Here is a 23,629-nt window from a genome sequence, read left to right as displayed (position 1 = left end):
CTCAGGTCTGGATAACCAGAGAACAGTCACCAAATCATCGAACAAATCATATATGAGGTTGTAGCAAAGCTGAAACCTTCTCTGCCAAAACCCACTTCAGTATCCACCAACCTCTCTTTCCTCATCTTTCTTTTTTCTGTCCATTTGCTTTGACATCTGTTCTTTCAGCTTGCCAGAGAGCGACACTGAAGACACAAAAAGGCATTACAGGACAGAAACACTTAGAACTAATAATTTCATCCTTATTGTTATGAGGGACAACAATTATTGAATATTCAATAACTCTAGGACAAGATGATAAAGTATAGATAAATATAGATGATAAACTACATATAAATCTAGATATAATACAGTAGGTGTAGTTATAGATAACAGAATATAATTAGAGTTTCAGATATTTATTTATTTTGCATACCGTTCATGCTCATGACACGGTTGACGATCTAGCTACTCTTGAAAACCTCGCACTGTTTTCTTCGCAGTCGCAGAAGCCAGAAAACAAACCCCAGTCCACGTGTTTTGACTCTATGCAGACCTCATAAGCATCCTCATCGTATTATTTCGGAGGAGAAACTGCAACGCTGTGGTACTGTAAAAACGGATTCATAAAACAGGAGCACGCGGATCTGAGAAAATGTGAAGATCAACACCACGTTTGCACACGTCTCTTGACATCACACACAGTGAAACCCCTTCCCTTTCATGTATGTTTGTCGCCCTCCCTCTTCCAGCTGATCCCTTTCCCCTCCCCATCTTTCTCTCCTCTCCCTAAACGTGTTGCCTCCAGGCCTAGTAGTTGAGCATTGCGTAGTAAAGATGGGGATAGGGGGGTTTTGTTTTTTGTTGATTGTTTGTTTGGCGGGAGTCGAGGGGCGCAAACCCCAAACCCCTCTGCCCACACCTCCTATCAAGTGAGGTCACGGCAGGCAGGGATGCTTCCCCAAAACCCCCTACAGAGCCACAGTGCCTTCTGTATCAGAGTCACATTTGTCACCCCCCATTCTCCTCGCCCTTAGCAGCTCCCATCCCCCCCTTACCCTCTGTAGTAATCGAGATCAACCACACTACGCCTTAAAAGTCGCGTCCCACCGGCTCCCATGCTAGCATATAAACAGGGAGAGCGGTGATTTTGAGACTGGGCCATGGTGAGGAAATAGCCAAGAGGCTAGACTTGACGTAAGGAAATCAATATCACATCCGGTATGGGCTGAATCGCTTAAAAAACCCATTCAAACATACACAGATTTTTGTAGTTGCCAAAAATCATAAGGGATCCACACAGCTTGAATCAGAGCCTCATGGTTTTGACGTTTAAAAACACTATGGTTGATACACCGGATGCTGCTAGCAAGCTAGCCCTCTTGGCTTCACCTCGCTGTTAGGCATGGCATTTTGTGTCCATCCCAAACAATGTTGTGGGTCCAGTTTCAGGCGGTGTAGTGAGAGGTTTACAGAGGTGCAAAGCGGTTTGCTTACTTCTCAGGTCCCTCTAGAGTTAGGTAGCTAGATAGTTAGACAACGTAGGGAAGAGTCAGCTACAAAACAAGCAGGCCTCGGATTGAGTTATTGTATGGTTTTACCTGGCATGGCGTAAGACGTTGTAATGTTGACACCCCCCCCCCCCCCCCCCCCCCCCCCCCTCTCCTTTCACTAACCTGCATTAAACACCCTGACCCCTCACGTCCCCATCCGCAGCCTGCCGACGCACCAACACCAACACACCGCCAAGCGTGTTGACAGACAGGCAGGAAAAACCCACCTCCATTTTGGCTCCACAACACCACTCGCTTGTCCAGAATTGTAACAGCGGATCCAAAATGGCCGACACACAACACTGCCCTTGTGTGAAAGCATGTTGTGTGTGTGCTTTTCCGAGAACAAATCCCATTCTTTGGAAAAAAAAGAAGAAGTGAACATCTGAGCTTTCTTTGATTTTTTTAGAGGGTTGGGGGGGGATTCCAAGTTTTTTGCTAAGTCATCACTTCTCCCCACATCTGCTGTCTGTGTCTTCACCTCCGGCTTCTGTCACCCATCAGTCTTAACCTCAGACTATTTTTTTTTCTTTTCTTCTTCGCTGTGGGACAAAGGAAAAACTAACCGCACCAACCCATCCACCCAGTCGGCTGTGAAATTGTGTCAGTGGGTCAGTCGTGAGGCAACGCGTCGACAAAAACACGAATAAGGGCTCTCTTTAAAAAAAAAAACTACACAGTGGGTTTTAATGTACAGTAGTGCTGCCAAAAGTTGTGCTTATGTAGCTGAAGCCACGCCGTGGTCTCCCCTTTGTACAGCACTAGATGTGTGCATGCGTGTGTGTGTGTAGGGGGTCAAGAGCGAGGCAGGGAGGGAGGGGCGGGAGGGTAAAAAGGCACTGAGAGAGATTTTAATGATGTAAGGGACCTGTTTAGGGTGGAGGGGGGGAGTTTGGGGGAGGGAGGGGGCAGCAGCAGCAGCAGAGGTCGTAGTGATGTTAACACACAATTTCACAATGGCACTGGACCACTTTTCGGGCTCATCCTCATGCTCAGAAGCCATTTTGTCACCGTCAACCCGTCCACGCTTGGTCCCACGGTGAGGGGGGCGGGGCCACTGCTGTGACAGGGAGACATTTACTGTGTGTGTTTGTGTGTTGGTGTCTGCATGAGTGTGTAAGAGTGTGTATTGGTGTGTGCAGGTGTTTTGACAGGTGTGTGACTGTGTTTAGGGCTGAAACTGATTATCTTCATTATTGATTAATCTGGCACTTTATATTTAGGGTTAAACAATTAGTCATGTTGTCGATAAAATTTCAAATAATTGTTTATAAAATTTGAATTTTCTCATTTTTTAAATTTATTTTTTTTTGTTTTAGGATTGTGGGTGCAAATTAGCTGATGAGCTAAACCCTGCACTTTATCGTCAATATACATAGTGTTTCTTTTTTTAAAATCTTTATTGATTTTAGCAACAATAAACAAAGACAAGCATACATAGCAGTAAGTGCATATATGTATCCACAAATACACAAAAAGCTGGACACCTGAACAAAATCTCGGTGCAACAACCGAAGATTTAACACGTGTAATCCACCCCATCCCAAAAGTGTAAATAAGTAAGTAGAAATAAAAAATAAATGAGTGACATGAAATAAAGTAAATCAAAAACTATAGGTTGAGGATTGTGTTAGGGTGATACACTTCGGTTTAAGAACATCTTATATTGACGAAAATTAGAAAAAGAAACCTTTGACAGATTTGGACATTGCAGAGATTAACTTGTAGCATATCCCCAGTGCCTCTATCATGTGGGCTAAGTCTGTCCTCTCCAGATCACACATGAAGGGACCCCAGATGTCACGAAAGAGTAATTGATTACCCCTGATAGCATATGTATTTTTTCTCCAAGCGCAGAGTTGTCAATAATTCAGAAATCTACTTACCTATACTCTGCCTGCCAACCTATTTCTGTAAAAGAGAATAAACCTTTTAGCCATTTCTAAATTTAAAAAAATGGTTTCTTCTTCTAATGTTGTGATTAGCTAGATATAAACTTAGCATAAAAAGCTTTGGGTCTAGAGGTATCTGTACGGATAATATGTTCTGGATACTCTCTCACTGCTTCCCAGACGTTTTTTATTTGAGCACACTGCCAAAAAAAGTTTTCTTCTCCAGACTTGATACATATATCAGGTTTAGCACTATTATATTTATTAAGCTTTTCTGGGGTTATATACATTTGCATCAGCTGTAGTTTTTCTTTTAATATCAAATAAAATGTAAGTAAAACTAAGAAAATTAATGTTAAAAAAAAGTTGCCTGATGAGTGAAAAAGTGCAGGATACAGTTGATATATATAAGTAACAAGCAATGACAATACTGCACAGAAAGGTACGTCTATGTCACTATATTACCATGAAAGTGCTTGCAAATTATTGTTCATTAATGTGCACTATCCCCTCTATAGAAAAAGATAAATAACAATAAATATCACAAGCTGAGAGCCCAAGAATCAAATGACAGATAATAAAAAATCCAAAAATATTTAATGATATCAAATGGAGACAAAAAAGTAGGAAATCCTGTTGGAACCAGAGAATATTTGGTGTTTTTGGTTATTAAATGACTTAATTTGTTGATCATTATTGTTTTATTTTTTTCAATTAATTGACTAATCATTTCAGCACTAAGTGTGTGTGTGTGTGCATGTAAGTGGAAGATATGTGAGTGTGTGGACTTGCATGTATTTGTTTATTATTGCAGAGTGTGTGTGTGTGAGAGAGAGAGAGAGTGTGTGTATGTGTGTGTGTGCACGCGTGTACGTGTCCTGACACCATCAGCTACAGTAGGTCACCCTCAGTGCCTTACACTGTACAGGACACGACGACTTCTTCCTCTGAGACAATCACAGCACACACGTGTGATTTTAACGTCCTCATCGGCATCTTCATCCCCCTCCTCCCCTCTCTCACCCACTCCTCACCTTCCTCTGGGATCATTAAGTCAAACCTGGATGGGCGAGGCATCAGGGTGGAGGGTGGAGGGTGGGAGGGGTCAGTAGATAACTATGTCATTTCTCTCACCCATTCTCTCCTGTACCGTCTATTGTATATTTTGGCTCAGTAATTCTTGTGTATATAATCCATAAACTTTCTGAAAAACTCATCATCTGATGTTCTCTCTGTGTTTCATTCGTCTTTTCTTCCTCACACTGACTTCATGTTCCTGTCTTTCTTCTTCCTAGTTCATCATGTAGTACCATTTCTCAACACAAGGTGGTGGGGTTGAGCTTTCACCATTATCACTCATTGTGAGAGGTGTACTGTACGTCTGCGCTGTGTAGGTTGAATGAGTTCATGCTTACGTGTGTGGTTGTGTTTGTCTGTCTGCAGCCTGTGTGCTGTGTGCGTCTTTGTATACGTCTCCAGTTCTTTGTGGAGTCCAGCAGGTATCAGATTTGAATATCTTTATGATTTCTGCACATTAATCAATAATTAATTCTCTTGAATTAATACTTTGTTCACTCAGATTCATTTATTTGTCCTGTAGGAAGAGTGTGTACAAACTGTAAAACACACCCAGACACATTAAACCGGCGTCAAACAAGCAGAGGCAACAAAGGCCGACTGATGCATCATCTCATGTCACCTCTGTCTCAGCCAAAAAGTTGCACCTGAACACAACAGCCAACTAGCACATACATTCTGTACCTGCACGAGGGAGCAACTGTCCTGACCAGCAGGTGGCGGTAGTGTGTTAGAGACAGACAGGTCAGGTTCCAGACGCTAGTTAGCAAAACACAATCCGATGTTGAAAGAACAAAGCATAGTTAATGTGCGCACACGAACAATAACAAACAATTACAAACCTTTTCTGCTTAAGACAACAAATTTGTTCCGCCCTCTAGGCTTTAGTCATTTGATTGCTTTCCTCACTTCCATTTCTGTTCTCCTCCACTTAACTGAACTCCAATCAGAGTGATTTCTTTCACCAACACGCTCAGCCAACTCCACTGCCCATTTAAGATGCGTAATCATCCGAAATAACGGGCAACATGGGCCAACTTGTGCAAACCAATGCGGGACACACCGCAGAAACTACAGCGACAGATGCTCACCAACAGTCCGAGACTGACCAATGACCCACCATTGGCTTAGTGTGTTAGGGCCCCTAAGATACACTAATCAATTACGAGGGGGCAGGAATAACAAAACTGATATGTTATCACCTTAGGAAGTGCTTATTGCTAAAGCGTGAGCTAACAGTTAGCTACTGACACAGACACAGAGCAACGCTAGCATTAATTTGGATTGAAGTCCATTATTCACACTCCTTTTAGCTCTGTTTTGGTCCACACCACCTCCCTAAGAGAATATTTGGTTTTTAGATGTTCACCAGCTAGCTTTAGCCCCTTTTCCACTCGACAAAGAACACCCACAAACACCTGGCTTTTGTCTTCAGACGCAGAGGTTACAATCGGCTTTCATTCCCAGGACAAATGACTCCGCAGTGGTTAAGGGTATTTATCCACTCCAGCTCCGACTGTCAGTGTCGGAAACATCCACACAGATGAACAAGCTAGTTTTCGCCCCTTTTCTGGCGCAACGCTCGTTGAATTCTGCAAATCTTCATTGTCTGTCTCTGTCTAGCAGCAGCGCTCAAACATCGTTTTAAATTATTCGGCATTGAGTTTGAAAGAGGGACTTAATAGGTAATAGATATCAAAAAGAAGTAACCACAGTAACATTTTTACTAGCGTCCACCATGCTAGCCTACTTTCTACAATCTACTAACTTGGACATTCAAGACATTGAACGTGATACACCGGAACAAATTCATTACTTGTCTATTGGCAATGGGAAAGGAATCTATCATCTATATTTATATTTCCTGCATCAACAGGACTAATGTGCTAAATGTGATAACTCGCAAGTAATTTGCGTACACCCCTATCCTGAAACATAGCTGCTAGCCTGACATTAACACTCCCAATGCTCCTTGCTAATATTGCTAATCTCAAGGCGAGGAATGACTTATTCATTTTTGTGCCCACCATCAAAACTTTCATCCCTGATACCTGCCGGGTTCAGTACCTCTCTGTGCTGATTTACAGTAAATTGATTCCTCAGAGACACAGGTGAAGTGTCTCCTGCTGTCGCCATAGCAACCCCCAAGGTCCCTCTCTCTGTTTCCATCCATCTCTCTTCTCCATTTGTTTCCATCACCATCAGCCCACCCAGTGGAGACAAGTTGCTTCCAGAAGATCGGTTCTCACCTCCTGACGTCAGCTTCCCTGACGCTGGAGGCCGAGCTCTCCCAAAACATCTCAAGGTGACATAAGAAGGGGAAATCAGCAGGGTCTTTTTTTAACCCTTTGTAGCACAGATTTGTTTATTCTCCGATGAGTCAGATTAGTCAGATTAATTACATAATGTGATTAGTCAGGGGTCCTTGGACCAAACAGGGGAAAGTGACACATCTACAGTTCATTTCAACAAAAATTGACACATTTTTAATTAATTTGTCTTTTGCGTCTCATTTGTTTAGGTTTGCACCGACCAAAATTAAGCTCCTTTTTTTATACAAAGTTTTGGTAATCTATCATTTATGAGAAGTAAAGATTGAGGTATAAAAAGAAAATTCATCTATATCCTGGAAAATTCAGCCAAAGACTAGAGACATTTCTGTCCCTTCTTCTTTGCTCTTCTTACTCGTTCCACTTAAACCCATATTCTACCCTATAGTTTACTTTGTGTCACTGAACAGTTAGAAATATCACAATATAACCTTTATATTTCTTATCTGCAACTTTGTTACAGCTGTATCTTCCTTAGGCAACGTCTGGGTTAAATCATTTAACAAACCAACCTAAAGGAATAAAAGGAAAGTGCTCCAAATATGCTAATAAATGCTAAGCTGGCCACCATCCAAAGGTATAAACAAGCTACAAAGGGTTAAATATAGTTTAAAGGATCCTAATATTTAAGGAATAAAGATCTGTTGGTTTAGAGATGCATTGGGGGAACTCTCCGAAGCAACTACCAACCATCCATCTCATCACCACGCAAACCATCGGACACTCGACCCAGTAGAAACCGAACCAGTGCCACAGTAGAAAACCATACAGGATTCACTCAGCAAGTTGGGGAAAAAAGAGAAAAAATAAACATACATGGCAATTTAAGATAAAAGAGAAGTATTTAATTACAGATTTGCATGTGCAATGTGCATGCCACTATGTGGGGTAACAAGTCAACTTCAGGAATTAAAAAAAAATAAATATAAAGAAAAAAGTATATATATGTAAAAATATATATAGATAGATGTTTTTAAGAGCAATGTGTTTCTTTTTTCTTCTATTTTTAAAAACAAAAAAATAAAAAAAACCTGACAAAAAAATAAACAAAAATGAAAAAAAAAAAATCATCCTGATTAAAAAAAAAAAAAAATGGAAATGACTTTGGTGATGAAATCAAAGAATGTTTGTTTGTTATATTTGCCAGTTATTTCACGGGGGAAAAACCGTGGGGGAGCAAGGATAGATAACACTTTAACTAACAGTACAAAAAAAAGAAAAGATTATAAAAAAGGGGGAGAAGGAATACAAAACTTTTCCTCGATGAAAAACAATCCCTTTGAGAGTAAAGAGCTGCCTGAACCTGAATCTGGTGATGTTATTCCCGTTTATTCCGGCTATGAAATCCCTTCTTTCTCTCTCCCTCTCTCTTTCTCTCTTTCTCCGACCATCTCTTTCTCTCCCTCTGTTTCTTTCTCTATCTATCTCTGCTGTTTCTACCAGTGCATTTTGTAATTTCAAACAGAACTCTTCCTAAAGAACCTGAATAAACCAGAGAGAATGCATTCTACCCATCCTCTTGTCTGCTTTATTGATCCTACACCACAATTCAATGAGATTACACATAATCAGATTACATCGTCATTAGTCTGATTACAGATGCAAGAGTGTTTATTTAAAATAAAAGTTACACATTTAAGAAAATACCAGTATTCACTTTCTTACAAGAGTAGAACGATACCACTGTCATGTTTCTACAAAGTTTGGAGACTGACTGACAACCTCACAGTGATAAAAAGACAACTTAGATTTAAATCAGGAGAGACAGAAGAATGGAGTAAAGATAATATTTAATACAGAATATGAGTGTACAGATTAACAGATGATTTGCGCTGATTAAGATTTAACAGAATTCTTTGGTGCTTCGACACCAGAGGGAGACATTTTGAGATTGAGGGACATCTGATCGGCAGCAGGATAAATCCCCCCATTAAGTCCAGACCACTGGTGGTGGTGGCTGATGAGTCTGAGGCTTATGAGGCATATGAGGCTGATGAATCCATAAAGACTAGGTGGTGATGGGGAGATGGAGGGTGCAAAGTACAGCAGCAAGAAAGAACCACAGCAGAGAAAGAACCATGTTTAGAATTAAAATGAGGAGCAGTAAGATTATAGGCTGACAGAGAAGGTGTGTTGCTGGGCTATTGATTAATCATGAATCAGCCGATGACTCAATTGACCTACCCAGACAATGACACCTAGAGATCGTGAGTGAGCATCCATGCAAGGAGTGAATGGCAGGGTGAGAAAGAAACGTACAGCTTGAGCATGAAAAGTATTGTCTTCCTGACTGACTTAGGCTAGAGTGTATTTTGTTGTGTAGATTAAACATCATGTGTTAAAGGTAAAGGGTGTAAGATTTAGGGTGATTTTGGCATCTAGTGGTGAAGATTGCAGATTGCAACTAGCTGAAACTTCTCCCAGTTAGAATTTCTTCAGTTTTCATTGTTCAGGAGGTTGCAACCAGGACCTGAATTGACCTATGGCTAAGCCACGCCCCCCTCCACTCACTGGACAAACTATCAACATTCAGTGACCGGCGCTATGGCAGGTGTCACAGTACACGGCATTTCGCAGAAGGCAATTGATGACTTTTGGAGACATAACGATAAGATGTCATTGAGAAGTAACCAAAAGGGCCTAAACTACGCATTGGAGGGATATATTCATCATTTTATTGTTGAGAAGGTCGATGAAAAGCTTAAATTACAAGCCAAAATTTACAGGTCACAGTGTACGCTTGTGAACCGCATCTCGTTGCCGTCACCATCAAAGACAACAAGTTAAAGTGCCACTGAAGTTAAGGTTTTTGGCTCAGAATATGAGAAAAGGATAACGGCCTTTTTACTATCTTTACCAAGAGTGTCTCTCCGTTAGTTTGGTGCTACAGTATTTACACTGAATCATTCAGCGTAATGTTTGCCAACCTTTGTTATCTCTGAGATTACAGATAAGTTAATGAAGCTAAGCTCCAGAAGTTAACGTTAGCTTAACTAGAGCCCTTTGGACAACAGCTAACAATGATGTACGATCACCAAAGTACAAAACTAGAACAAAATAGGCTAATGAACTCCCAGCAAACAAGGTGACATGATGAACAATGCAGCTAGGAGCTAACGTTAGGCTAACTTTAGCTAACGTTAGCTAGAGATGTTAAAGATAACTTTATATTTCCTTCCAGCAAAGTGACAAAATGTTGCCTCAAACACAATGTTGACGTACCTTAGAACAGATGTAGACATCATTGTTAATCTTATTCACGTTGAGTTGATGTTGTGGTCTAACGTTACCACACAACTTTATCCAAAGGAGACACTTTTCTCGGTTGAGATGTGGTTTAAAGGGTAAAAATACACCTCGTCGCCCAGCTTCTCAGGATACCTTGTGTCGGAGTTGCATGTACCCCATGCACACCGTTTGACCATTTTTAAAATTCAAATCTCTGAAAAAGCTCATAACTAAAAACTGACTTTCTGTAATGCATTTCAATGAATGTCCAGGCGGAGAATGTCCAAGTGTATGGGAATGGCTATACGCACTGTGATTGGCTCATCACGTTTGAGGGCGGGGCTTAGCCATAGGTCAATTATCTGCAGGGGTCTCTTCCTCTCTAAAACAGATCAGGTGATTAAAATGGGAAGAAACACTGAATAAAGCAGTTTCATGTTACAAATTAGTGTTTCTCTGCAACTGTTCAGAATGTCGTAGATGGGCCGCTGCCCCACATGCTAATGTGTGCACACATTGGTTTCCTAAGTGCTATATCATTGGCAACTGGACTTGCTTGAGTTATTGAATTCAAGAAACTCAAGCAAGTCCAGCTGCCAATGATATTACAAGGTTCTGGATGACTGAGAATCTTCACCAACAGTGTTTGATTTGTCCATTCTGGGCTCCTGTAGAAACATGGCAGTGCAACGTGATATTATCATGGATGTGTTAACAAACCTAAATACCACATTGAAGGCAGGACCCTGTTCATTCCAATGAAATTTGCTCAGTGGTGCACAAAGCCAAAAAAGCTTTATGAAATTTCCTGGATGATTGGCACTATTTCAGCACCATTGGGTCCATAGAGCAGGCGCCAAGACACTTCTGCTAGCCAAGGCAGCTACCTCTGTTTTAGTACTATGCTAACTCCAGTGGAGATAAATGATTAAATCTTGCAGCTCTTCTAGACCTTCCAAATGTTATCGGACCAAATGAGTCAAGTCTTCATAGTGAAACAAGTCATTTCGTGGGGGGTTGTGACGGTCAAATAAATGTATCCACTGATTCACAGATGTCTCTTTCCCAGTGTAAGTCAATGGGAAAAGGTCTTTTAGGGTCTTTTTAGCCACTCCGAAAGCTGGCTTCAAAGCCCAGGTCTCTTCCTGGGGGCCTGGGTGATCTCCATAGACCAAGGACCTCCTATGTAAATATAGCTCATTCTAAGGTAACGAAACAACAGTTCTTATTTTCAGGTGATTATACACAAAAGAAAACTTATTATACTATAATTCTGCTGACTGAAATGCTACACAGTGACCTTTTAATTAGTGAGCTTTCAAGGTGCTGCTTCCCCCCTTTTCCAGTCTTCATGCTAAAGTAAGCTAACCGTCTCCTGGCACCAGCATTTTTTGAACTACTAAACGAAGTACAAATTTAGATATTTTAAATGTTTTTATTTTGTGGAACTGTCTACTTTTCTTCCCCTGCATTTCAGAGGCAAATTACTAAGCATGACCCTCAAAGGCGCCAAAAGCACACACACACACACACACACACACACACACACTGTGTTATCTGGCTGTACATGATTTGATTAATTGCAAAGTTGTGTAGGAACATGCACCACTGAGGAACAGTATCAACAGAGGTGAGTCATGCCTTATTTCTGTGGCCTTGTCTGTGTCAAAAATCTAGTTGTAAGACCTCAGAGTTTATTTTAAATGGTGCTTATGTTGTAATAGGCGAAACCAAATTGAGGCTTTGTGTAGTCACACTGTCAACATTGTCACACAGAAGCCAAGCAATGTAACTGCTGTGGACGGGGCAGCAGGAAAACATTTTAGCTACCTAAAAAAAAAATAAGTGTAAGTGTGAACTCAGTGTTCTGCTTCTGTTAAATTACTGTTTTTGTCAGTGAGTGGTGACATTGACAAAAGGGCTTCAATCCCCTGCCAGAAAAGGCTGTCTGACAGCCTGGTGAAAAAGTGGTGAAAATATTCTTAATACAGCCTACACTTAAACTGATGTGGATTTTTTTTTAGGCAGAGTTTGCTCAGCGTTGTTTCATTTTATGAACGTGACATGAGAATTTTCTATTTGATAGTTATTGCAAACAAACGATGATTAAGTCTATACGTGTCTCATCCAGCGGCTAACGTTGCTAACAGCGCTAACAACAACAGTGCTAAAGGAGCTAACAGTGTTAACCTGGGTGTTGCACTTTCACAGTGGTAAGGTGGCAATTAGCTCGCCAATGAGATGCACAGTTTATTTTTCCCAAGTTTTTTTTTTTTTGACCAGGTGGAACACACTTGGGAATAGAATAAGACCAGCTGGATACACACACAGGGACTCACATGCTCTTTCATGCACGGGCGGCCGAAACCATCAACCAACGACAAAGAACAGAGAAGCTCCGATTCCTAGACACACAGAGGGAGCGTGACATTCTCTGCTCAGAACACCATGCTCCACTAATAGTTGTTTGCTGCTATATTAATGTTCTAAATGTTAGCATTGTCATCTCACGGCAAGAGAGTTCCTGGTTTAAACCCAGCGTGGGGGAGCACCTCCATGCTGAACTTGCATGTTCTCCCCATGTCAGTGTGGGTTTCCTCCAGGTGCTCCAGCTTCCTCCCACAGTCCAAAGACATGCAGGTTAATTGGTGACTCTAAATTGTCTGTAGGTGTGAATGTGAGTGTGAATGGTTGTCTGGGATAGGCTCCAGCGACCCCCAACAGGATAAGCGATTACAGAAAATGAATAGATGAATGTTGTATGATAACTACTGGAAGTCACCCTTTTTGATGGCGCATATTGCAACCTTTATATATTTTTTAAGTTATCATCCTTAAAACTGGTCATAGTTTCCAGATTTTTAATGCAAAGAAATTGATGAAATGAAATGGATTTAATTGTGTCCATTTCATTGTTGTTTTAAATCTACATGAGCAGATTCCCTAATAATGTATTTTCCTCAGTCCTTTCTGCAGACAGGTGCATCTGCCTGAGAAGCAGTGAATGAAACAGAGCTTCATTTGTTCCTACAGAGAGTTAAAAAGGCTCAGAGGCGGCCAACTCATCGCAGGTGAGACGACCCTGCAAAACACACCAGGCTGCTTCGCTCTCCTCTGTTTGAGAATTTAAAACGTGTTGAAATCAGACGCCTCTTCACCGAGCGTCCTCAGAAAGCCTTCCTCTTCTTCCTCCTCCTCCTCCTCCTCCTCTCCGTCTACGTCTGACACTACGTCACTGATATGGGCTGTGGAAGACACACACACATGCACACCCACACACTCACTAAACCTTTTGCTGTGTCCTACACTACCCCCTCCCTGTGTGGTCACGTTTTATTTGCATCCCTCCTCCTCCTCTCTTTCCCCTTCCTCTCTTTGAATGCCTCCTGCTCTTCCTGCAGCCCTCCTTCTCCTCACATCTGTGCTTCCTCCTCCTGTCCTTCTGTCTGTCTGTCTGTCGCCCACCTCCTCACACGCACACACTGGGTGGCATTCGACTGACACCTTAAGAGGCTAAAAACACAAGAACAATTATGTCCTAATTTGATTTTTGTGACAAGATGCAATTATCTGTGGGCTTTGAGGACATTTTAAAGCACTAAAAGCATCACCTCTGGCCATTAGCCTGCCTACTGAGTCATGAGCACACATACACACACACGCACGTCCAGTCACAGAAGGCCAGATGTATTGGAGAGCTCTGTCCTCCTGCAGCTGAGTCTAAAAATAGACTCCACCTACACATTCTGTCGCCCGCCGGCATCAATGCATCACTTCCTGTCTCTGCGAGCCCTGCTGCTGCTGACAGATACACACACACACACACACACACACACATTCTTACTCATTCACATTCATAGTTGGCCCTCTGTTGTAATGAAACATCTCAGTCAGCCACACAATAGGCGCTGTGAGAGGCATGAGGTCATGTGTTCACAGCCTCCTGACATGTGATCATCAAATGATTCCACACACAGATACAACACATAATGATTTCCTCTTCTTTTCCAGAGAAACACATGAGCCACTTTCTAACGAAATTACAACAGAGCATGACCTCCAGCTCACAGACACACACTTCAGTGGATCATTATGGGTTGTTGGAGGCTAAATGGATAAAAATATGTTAAAGAAAGCCCTTTAAAACTGTATGCCCCTCCCCTAAGCCAAAAATAAAAACACCTCGTTCCTCGTCAGTGCTTAAAAAATTATTTGACAGGCCTCCCCCTTGTAAGCACCACCCCTCCCCCCTCATAAATGCAACACATTCTCACTCCGACCTCGTCACATATTGACGTGCTTGGTTATGGATTTTCCATGTCAACATTCCACGTGCAAGGTACCCTGGCTGCGTTGGTTAACGTTCTGGGACGTCGTGTCAAGTTCTGCCTGTTACATGCATTGTCTTCTTTCAATATACACTTATGTTTTCACAGGAAATTTAACATGTACATACAGTCTCTTTCAAAATAAAAGCACTACGTCAGTACAACATCACAAATTGCTTTTTTTTCCTTCATCAACAAACACACATGGTTGGGTTTAGGGAAAAAGAACAGGGTTTGGCTTTAGAATCTTACGGGATGCTAACATCGCTTTCTCGGGTAAAAGTCTGTGTCTCTTGGACCCATCCACCTCCCCTCCCACCCACGCTCATTGGACTTTCACCGCGTTACCTTTCATCCTTGTCCTGCTGCATTTCCCCCTAACGCTGCTGGGCACTGTTAAACTATAATGGCAACCGACTGTGAATAATGCCGACGCTGAAGGACACCTTTTTTCGTTGGTGTCTGATGCTACAAGTCACTGCCCAAGCGCCGGATTTCGACGACTTCAAAGTGAGACCGCGCAAATAAATAACAAACAGCCTCTAGCAGTGCTCTGTGGGCTAACATTAGCAACTAATGCTGCTTCTCTGCCAGTCTGTGCTGATATTAGAGGAGTGGTAACAGGTGCAGCAAATTCACTGCTGAACCTTAGGTAGATTTCAGGCGTCATTTGTCATCCAAGGAAGGGAATACGACATAGAAAGTCAAAGTCCGGGACTGTCATGTACGAATCCGAGATAATAATAATAACAATAACTATTGTAGTCAGCTACCGAGACATCAGCATACTAGCAATAATTTGTGCTTGTTAGACAGAAAAGTCCCCCAATGGGATTGTTCACGAGTTCCATATTGACCCCATGCCATTTGCCTACATGGGTGGGTTATCCAAGTGGGCCCCAGATAAGACGGCCATTTTGGACTCGTACTCTCTTGGTACCCAGGTAGCACTAGTATAACCCATGCAGGGCCAACTTGGGTAAACCCATCCATGTGGGCAATCGGGTTCCATATGTGGACAGTCCCATTGGGGGCCCATTTTTTAGTCCATTTACTACCCACGTGGGACCTACATACAAATATTGGCTGGGGGTGTGTACTTGGATTGGGCCAAAGTGTCACATAATGTTATAATTTAAGTTTAGTCTTTTATTTAGTATCTCTTTATGATGGAGTGTCTGCAGTAATTACAATTTTGTAACACTTGAAATGATTTAACTCTGCTTCTAGTGTTTGCATTGGTAGCTATTGTTGAAATATAATAAGGTTTAAATTAGAGTATACTATCTTAAATTATTTATGCCTTTAGTTATTGATGGTGTAACACTTTGACCAAATCTGTACTAATTGTGAGTATTGTCAGTTTGTTTGTACAGTCCCTTAATATAGGTTAAATATATGCTCACTTATTTAAATATGTTATTTTATCCAGTGTAATAACACAACCAGTGTAATGCAGTGATAATTCACGGTGTAAATTCCCAAACACATACGTAATCAAACCTCAGTACATCATAATGATGGTATACACCATGACATAGGCCTATATGATCAAAGACTCTGTACTGGCCCCCGCACATCTGCACACGACTCCCTCCCTCTGATTGGTCCCTCAGTTTATCTGCCTCCATCACAGGCGGGTGCGCGCCGGTTGATGCATGCATGCATCCTGTGTGAAGACATTTCCTGCGCTGTTCTTTTTTTAGCTCTGAGCTGTTAGAGCTCCTCGTCACTGTGACTGTCTGGCCCCTGCACTCTGCATCTTAATCAGGCTGCCACATATATGGCCATAACAGTACGGGATTGGTCCAGGGAAGCTGTCGCTGAAAACGTGTCTGCAATTTGCATAGCTGCTGTTGCAACAGTATTTGTTTTGATAGAAAATGTATTTGTGCAGCAGGAAATGTTAGAGGATTATTGTTTTTACTTGGAATATTCTGTTTTTTTTCTTCTTGTCATAACATCCTATTAAAAGACCAGCATCAGCAATGATCTACTATCAAAAACTGTGTGTTTCCAAAGCCTGATATATCTTATTCCTCTGAGCCACAGGGCTCCAGTACTGTCTGAAAATTTATAAACACATATAAACTGTGGTTTATTTTGACTCAGTCCCACATACATCATTCTGAAATACTCACCAAGGCACCAAATATGGATTAAATCAGCAGCAGACAATAGTCCCCCAACAAGTCCCAACATACACCAAATACAATTTCAAAATTAAGTTTACAGATTATTGTAAAATGTGCTGTTTTCCAGAGCCCAAGGTCAAAATTTCAAACACCCCAATGTAAGAAATTTAAAATGATATTAAACTGAGAGCAGTTGCAAATCCCAGCATTTGAGAGGTTGGAACTGGCAACCATTGCTGGTGGCATCGTTCTACAGATGGCAGTGTTGGTGTCAGTTCACCGCTTTGGTCTGAACTAAAATATCTCCACTAAATAGATCACCATGACGTTCTTTACAGACATTCATGGTTTCCAGAGGATGAAGCCTGCTGACTTTGGTGATCTCCTGACTTTTCTTGTACTGTCACCATGTGAGACATGTCTCAGCAGGTATTATTTGGATTTCAAGATATTCATGTCCTCGAGATTTAAACAGTATGGTGATCCCTTCCTTTTTCATCATCAAGTCAAAATTTGTCCAATATTCTAGTTTATGACCAGCTGCAATCCCGGCTGCACTTTGGCTAATGTTAGCATGCTAACACACTAAACAAATGCTGTGTCTCAAATCACGTACTTCTGTACTTAGACTTAATATTTTGAGAGCATAAGTGCGTTCACACTTAGAAGTATGGTGCACTCAAAACGGTCAAGAAGTTGAGTGTGGAACTATGGACACTTCTCGCCCTCAATGGTCGCCATCTTGGCTACGTAGCGGAAGGGGAGGGACCACTTTTCAAACTGGAAATAGCAGCTGAGGACTGTGCAACCGTGAACATCACTGCATTGTCGTTATACATGGGTTTTTTTTGCACTAAGCACCACTATACTGTTGTCGGGTATAAGCCAGCAGTATGTTTATTGGGTTAATTTAGCAGTCTGTAATGATTTGGTGCCGCGAACGATAATGCTAATGCTAATGCTAGTTTGCTAACTAGCTAATTTGCGGTAGTCATTTCCAGTGAGTGCACAACTGCCGTGTTTGGTTTGAGACAACACTATCCTGTCGAAATTCACGCACTACACCAACGAGTACATAGTGCACATAGTAGCTATACTACATGGAATGTACTGACGGAAGTATGTGATTTGAGACACACCTTAAGGTTGTGAACATGCTGAGGCGTCGGTAGCGTAGTGGATAGTGCCGGCACCCCATGTACAGAAGCAATGCCTCGATGCAGTGGTTGCAGGTTCGAGTCTGGCTTGCAATCATTTATTGCATGTCACCCCCCACTCTCTCTCTCACCCCATTTCACTCTGTCCTATACATTAAAGGCAAAAAAGCCCAAAAAAATAATCTAAAAAAAAAAAAAAAAACAAAGATTTTGAACATGCTAAACATTATACCTGCCAGACATCAGCATACAAGCTTTGTTGTTTTGAGCATGTCAGCATGCCGTCGTTAACATTCAGCTCAAAGCCCCTCTGTCTCACAGAGGTACTAGCTTAGCAGTCTTAAGGCTCGGACATACTTTCAACATTGAACATCCGCGGACAGCTGCTGTCACGCAGACACGCACACGGTCCCATTCATAGCAGGGGCACAGGTTTTGTTTTAAGTTTGGTGAAGACACATGAACAGGGTTCTGGGGTCCTCCGCCAGAAAAGTTTGAGCATCAAACATTTAATTTCCTGCCGACTGGTGAATTTGTATTCACCGATTTGTGCTTTTTGTGCATCCGTTTCCGACGGGAGGGCTTAGAGGTGAGCTTACCAAAGCCCTATTGCCAACATCAGGTGAAACTGAAATTAGGAAGTCACTCCTGGGTCCAGAGGTAATGTCTGTCTGATAACATAAAACTAACTTCACTGCAGTGCAGCGCCCATGGCTGGCTTGACCGCAGTGTTTTGGACTGGACTGAAGTGTGGAACATGGAATTATATTTTGTAAAATGAGCATGTGCAGTCAGTGCGCTTGCCATGCGTATAGTTTGTGTGGCCACAAAAGGTGGGCTCCACGCACAGGCGACTGCAGGGACCCTTACAGACATGAATAAAAAAAAAACACTATGAACTAGCCTTCATTCTTTTTGACAGTTTTAAGGCCAAAACAATAAAAGCATTCATACTTAAGACAGCACAGACATGAGCAGTAGTGTATTATAGCAGTAATAACTGTAATCCATCACTGTCATTAGGATCCACTGATACACCAAGTGACAAGGAGTAGACAGCTGAAAAGAACAGAGAATCACTGGTGCTTGAGATCATGCCCGACTTGCTTATTTGCTGTAGAAACAGTTTTTGTTTGTTTTTCAGTGGAGGATGCATTAGAGCAGCAGCTTTTCTTAGTAAAGCTGCAAAACACTGAGAAATAAAAAGAACAACAAAATCACCCCATCAGTGTCCTTGAAAGGAAGATTTGCACCTTTGGTTCCATTAAAGCCCCTCTCAGCACAGCATTAACATCACAAGCCTGCAAATTGAAATTCAGAATAATAATACCAAAACCCCCATGTCCCTGAGCTACACGCTCTAAGTAGCAAGTCGGACATCTGAGCCAGAATGAGTTTCTGTTAAAAATATGTTTGTAATACTGTTTGATTTGAGCACATGTGCTTTCCAAGGACATTGTATTCTTATTCCAAGTGGCTGTGTGGAACATTATGTACCACTGCCGCTGTGCCCGTCTGTGGATAACTTGCAGCTCTCAGACAAGCAGCCGCTGAGACTCAGCTTTGAATCTCTTCTGAGCAGTTAAGTCGTAGATGTAATCGATCTAAATCATGCGGAGCATTAATGTGATTCATCTGAGGCTCACAGAAGTCCTTGAAAACTGTGTGTAGTTATATATACATACCACAGAATGACCTAAATATGAGGGGGATGATGATCGATGCCGATGACTCTGTGATGACTCAATCAAAAAGATTTCTGCCATTCAAAACTCACTTTCCTGCCTCTGCTCAAACTTTCAACTATTCAGCAATGAAAGTCGAGTCTGATTAATATGACTTATGAACCCAACTGCCCGAATAAAGGATGACATTGTACACCTCTGCAAACCACAGATATGTTACATTTGTACAATATGATGACGCAGATATGTTGAAACTCTACCTTTATTTACATTTCAACAATGCTGTGCTAAAGTGTGGTTATGTTTAGGCACAAACACATCAGATTATGTTAAGACAATATCATGTTTTGGATTAAAACATTCATTTTTTGTGGCACAATTGTAGCTGGAAATGCCACTGATGTGTTGCTTAAAAATATCCAGCTCTGGTGGCACAGGGCAGCTGGAAATGCTGCTGATGTCTCACTGAAAAACACCCAGATTTGGTAGCACAATAGTGAAAAGAAATGCATTCGATGTCTTGCTTGAAAAAAATATCCAGCTCTGGTGGCTGGAAATGCCTTTGATGTCTTATTGATGTCTTATTAAAAACACAGTTTTGGTGGCACAATCATGGCTGGAAATCCTGCCAATGTCTTGCTAAAAAAACGATTGCTTTTAGTGGCACAATAACATCTAGAAATGCCTTTGATATCTTATTAAAAACACCCAGTTCTGGTGGCACAATTGCGGCTGGAAATCCTGCCAATGTCTTGCTGAAAAACACCTCCCTGTGGTGGCACAATCATGCCTGCAAATACATTCAATGTCTTGCTAAAAAACACCCAGATTTGGTGACACAATAGCCGCTAGAAATGCCTTTGATTTCTTGCTTAAAAAACATCCAGTTGTGGTGGCACAATCATGGCTGGAAATGCCGCTTATATCTCGCTGAGTAACACCCAGACTTGGCACAAGCTAGAAATGCAGTTGATGTCTCGCTAAAAAACACCCAGATTTGGTGGCACAGTTGTGGCTGGAAATCTCGCCAATGTCTCCCTAAAAAATGCCTGCTTTTAGTGACACAATAACATCTGGAAATGCCTTTGATGTCTTGCTAAAAACACACAGTTCTGGTGGCACAATCACAGCTAGAAATGCAGTTGGTGTCTTGCTGAAAAACACCCAGATTTGGTGGCACAGTTGTGGCTGGAAATCTCGCCAATGTCTTTCTTAAAAACACCCTCTTTTGGCGGCACAATCAGAGCTGGAAATACTGCAGGTATCTTGCTAAAAAATGCCTGCTTTTAGTAACACAATAATGGCTGGAAATGCCTTCAGTGTCTTGCTAAAAACACCCAGTTCGGCTGACACAACTGTGGCTTGAAATGCTGCGATGTGTCACTAAAAATCAACTGGCTTTTCTGTTTGTTGGTCTTGAATAGTGCTCTGCAGTGGTCTGCAACTTGGCAGCCATGGTGTCATGCCATCCTCCTGATGACAAAGTCAGCTTATACAAATGTAATCAGATCTACTTCACTTTAGACACGTTGAGATGATATATAAGAAACATACAAATTAAACGTATCCATGGTTTGCAGAAATGTACAATACATCTGAGTTGGACACACAAACAAAATGAGTATTTATAACTATTAAGGAGCAAAGAAGTTTTGTTGTGCCAATTCGTGATCCTGGTTTCATTCATTCTGTCTCTCTCCACCCAAATTACTTTTTTTCCTCCCTGGCCCTCATTCATCAGTCTAATGATATGTTCACTAAACTCATCTGCATATATAAGTGGCATTGTCTTTGTTAGTAAAACCAATTACTGTGCTTTTTTTTAAGGACACTGCGTGACTTAGGTCCTTCAGCAAACTGATAAACACGATTACAGCTAAATAATTATTGCTGCTTAAAGGGGATTTATATAGAACTTTAAAAACGAAAGCCCCCATATGACCCAGATCTTTTCATGATAAGCTTGTGATGTAGGCAGATCAGGGTCACTATGGTGAAACTCTCATCTGGGGGTTTATGTGTACGTTCATATGCTGGGTGGATATTAGGTGGTATTAACACTCATGGTGTGACAGTGCAGCTGAGCCTCTGATGTATGAAAACAACATCAGTGAACATACGTGTCATAACAAAAACATGATGTGTTTTACATCAGTGGTTTCCATTTTGGGGGTTGGAATTATCCATAGAATAATCTGAGCAGGTCTCCAGATCAGTTAAGACAAAATAAAGACTTTGTTACCCAAATTTTTGTCTATTTTTCTGACTTTTCTCAAAAGTTTGCTTTTGCTCTTGTGAAACACTGCATTATTTCACCCCTTCAGTCCTCTAAACACCCTTCAGATTAAGAGAGAAATCACTTTTTGGATGAACCTCACAGCTATGACGAGTCTCAATGACATTCCCTTGTATTAAGGGTGGTGATTACAAAAATGGTGGAAATGGTTTAAAAACAATAAACAAGAAGGTGACAATTAGAAGGAGAAAAAGAGAGATAAAAATGCAAAATAACTGACAACTTTTTTTGATAATCCATTAATAGTTTCAGGCGTTTTTCAGGAAAATCCTGTGGGAAGATGACACAGATAACATTTTCTGGTTCCAGCTCTTTAAATGAGAGGATCTGAGGCCTGTTTTTGTTGTCTGTCAGTGTAAATTAATTATCTTTGTGTTCTGGATTCTTTGCCAGACTAAACAGAACATTTAAAGCCATCAGCTTAGGCTCTGGGAAGTTGTAATAAGCATTTTTTACCAATGTTTTTGACATTTCATAGAATAAATAATTCATTGATTGATTGGAAAATGAATCTGCAGACTCACTAATGATAACAATAATGGCATGTCACTGCCCTGAAAATGAAAAGAAAGATAGACCATTAAATAAGGCTAATATGAAGAACCTTTCTCATTTAGATGTCACACAGTTCTTCACCATAAAGGACAGAAGCAACGGGTGTAACACTATAAACAAAAAATAGTTTCATAAAAATAAATTAAATAAATTAAAAAATAAAATTAAATAAAAATGAATTTAACTAATCAAAGGCAAATTGTAAGGTTCATAGACCTCAAGAGTTCCTAAAGTTAGGAAGCCACGACCTCAGGGTTACAATTTCCATTCATTTACAAAGAAGGACGATGATTATTTAACAAACCAGCCTCCGTTTACTTTGCTTTTTTCCAGTGTTGTATCACACAGCCTTATCAGCGGACAGCATTTGCTCAGTTGCCATGGAGATGTTCTGTTGACACACAGGCTCGGCAGTTGTTATGATGTCATTAATAGCTTTTGTAGGGACTTCTTGTCCGAGTTGGTCAGTAACCTTGAGATGGAATTGTTTTGTCACACTGTTTTTTCCCAAGAGAAAGAATTAAGGCCAGTGATCAAGGATGATGATGATGATGATGATGATGATGGTGTAAATAGCTGAAAAGGGAAGAAAGTGAAAGTCATTATAATTAGGAAGAGAAGTATGATGATTATGATGATGGACAGGGGCGTAGCACCACATTCAGAACCCTATGCATGAGCAGTCTCTGTGGCCCCCTGCCCTTCCTCACCAGATCCACGTCTCTGTCGTGCACCTTTTGATTTTTTTCCTTACAATGTCCATTTACTTTCTATCCCTTTCCCTTTTTTCTTTCTCTTCTTTTTGGAACCCTAAATGCCCTCTCTTGGGGAAAGACGTGATAGTGGACGTTGGTGCTTTGCTCAGAGGGTAAGGAGCTTCTGGACCTCATTGTTTTCCTAATTTGCGGGCATTTTCAGCCACTGTTCTTCCTCTTTGACTTAGCTGCTAGCTGTCGGTGAAGATTCTCAGTCATCCAGGTCATGGTAATCATAAGTGCTACATCTTAAACCTGGCTGACCTGACGAGCAGACTCCTGTGTTGTGTCATGCACTTGTGGAGTGGTTGTTTTGTTTCATCACTGTACAAGTCTGTGCATTCCTGGCTGCACTGATCTGTATACACTACATTACTCTGCTTATGCCTGGGTGTTTTGTCCTTAGTGTTACTGGGTTTGAAGTGCACAGGGATGTGGTGTTTGTTGAAGATCCTTCAGAGTTTCTCAGACACTCCTGCGACATAAGGAGTGACGCTGTTGTTTCGTTTTTATGTCTCTTCCTCTCTGGCCATTCTTGGTCTATCTGAGGTTTTTGCAAAGGCTCAGTTAGGGTAACCACAGGGTTTAAAGTGCTTCCCTAATGTGTTTCGTTTCCTTCACCTTCCCCTCTGTCCTCGTGGGCACGTTTTCAGCTTGAC

Source organism: Epinephelus lanceolatus, chromosome 3, assembly GCF_041903045.1.
Source record: "Epinephelus lanceolatus isolate andai-2023 chromosome 3, ASM4190304v1, whole genome shotgun sequence".
Classification (NCBI taxonomy): Eukaryota; Metazoa; Chordata; class Actinopteri; order Perciformes; family Serranidae; genus Epinephelus; species Epinephelus lanceolatus.
Note: the sequence above shows the minus strand (reverse complement) of the source record.